A 1,946-nucleotide genomic window follows, 5' to 3' on the forward strand; every position below is an offset into this window, starting at 1 on the left:
TGTGTTGTGTGTTGGAAACGCGACTGAGTTTTATTGTCCAGCGCAGGGGAAGTTCTGTGACGATTCTAAAATTCCCTGGTGCTGCTTTATGTAGTGTGTGGAGGCAGACTGTGGGCTTTGATTTCAGTTTTTTTTTTCACACAAGCTATCTTGTTATTTTTTGACCCAAAAACTTTCATTCTAAGCAAGGTGTAGGTCATTGAGTCAACTTGAGAGGCTGCTGAGGTTTTTATTTATTCCAAAGCCACTGCATAAATCGATGCATAAGCTGGTAATGAAACTTGCCCCTAAAGTGTGAACAGAAAGATGGGAAGGAGCTGAATAAAGAGGTCTCTGGAAAAAAAAGTCAGAAAAAATTTAAATGACTTTAAAGAGTATCATGGATAAGGTGTTCGCTGTTATTGTTAATACTGGAGTCCAAGTCACAGCATAGCTGAATATAGGGCTTTTCACCAAAAACATGATGAGAACACTCAGTCGACAGCTGCAATGGGTAAAACACATTCAAGGTGTCTTCTGCCAAATCTGCAAAGCCAACAGTTGTCCATTAAGTGAGTAATCCTTGCAGTTTGAGCAGGGACAGAACTTCTTTTCAATGTGTGTGCTGCTTCTCCAGACTTCAGCAATGATACCTTGCTTCCATATAACGTGGCAATGGATTATTTTGCATAGCATTGCCTTCTTTGCCCATGGCATCCTGGGCAGCAGGGCAAGGAAACTCAGTGCCGACTTCTAGGTGAGATTGGGGAGACCATGGTTTACTGCCTTGGCATCCAGCCTGTTAAGATCCTACATACTTATGAATGCACAGCCAAATGGAGCAAAGGTTTAACTGTCTCAGTGTTTGTATTACGGTTGGCATAGTAATACCATGGTGCCAGGTTACAAGGTAGAAAATAAAGCTGCAAGGAATTATAAGTTCATCCCTCTTATAGTTGAGTAAATCAGCACAACAATATTCTGAACAGCCGCTGGTCTCAATTCACATTGTGCTGGTCCAACAGGTCACTAGATGCTCCCAGTTACCTAGCCTATTCTCATATATGGTCAACTCCTGGTGGCCCATTCACATTAAGCACTTTAAAAAAATGTCCAATAATTCAAACTAAGCACTTGTAAAAGAAATGGCAAAGTGAGAACTTAGTGCTTAAACAATTCAATTGATCACATTTTCAAATTAAACCCTTCAAATTAAGATGCTCTTTTGTCTACTCCAGATGACACACGGTGCAGGGTAGCATGGCTCATTCAAATATAGTTGTTTCCAGCTAGATACAAAACGATAAAAACAAAAAACTGTGGATGCTGGAAATCCAAAACAAAAACAGAATTACCTGGAAAAACTCAGCAGGTCTGGCAGCATCGGCGGAGAAGAAAAGAGTTGACGTTTCGAGTCCTCATGACCCTTCAACAGAAAAAAGATGGTCATTTATTGTATGCATCTTTCCAGTATAAGAGATACTGAGGTCATACAGGGGAGAATTCATCATAAAGTAAACCAGGATGTCCTGAAGTATTCCCACTTCAGACAGTAGAAAGACAAGAAACCAGCTGGTATTTGTGGAAAGTCCTCTGTGCCCATTTTCAATTTAAAACACATAAATGGTGACTATGTGTGGATTGAAAAGACATTTAGCTGGATTTAGATAATTGCTGCTATGTTGTACCAAGCAAAGACTAACCTGAACTCAACACCATTTTATTGTATTAAATAATGTGAGTAATATGCTTTCAGTGTTGGGTCTACTTCCTTCTTGCTTACACTGATTTGTGGTAGCACCCTTCCTAGCAATACTTCCATTTCTTCTCCTAAAGGATCGGAAAAGGATGAATTTGTAATTAAAATCATGGGAAAGTTACTGACAGTTTTCAATCTTTCAAATGTTAATTTACACAGTGCCAGTACTCACTGCCAGGCTCATCTCCATCTTCTCAGGAGAATTAGG

This window comes from Carcharodon carcharias, chromosome 16 (assembly GCF_017639515.1).
Source record: "Carcharodon carcharias isolate sCarCar2 chromosome 16, sCarCar2.pri, whole genome shotgun sequence".
In the NCBI taxonomy this organism is placed as follows: domain Eukaryota; kingdom Metazoa; phylum Chordata; class Chondrichthyes; order Lamniformes; family Lamnidae; genus Carcharodon; species Carcharodon carcharias.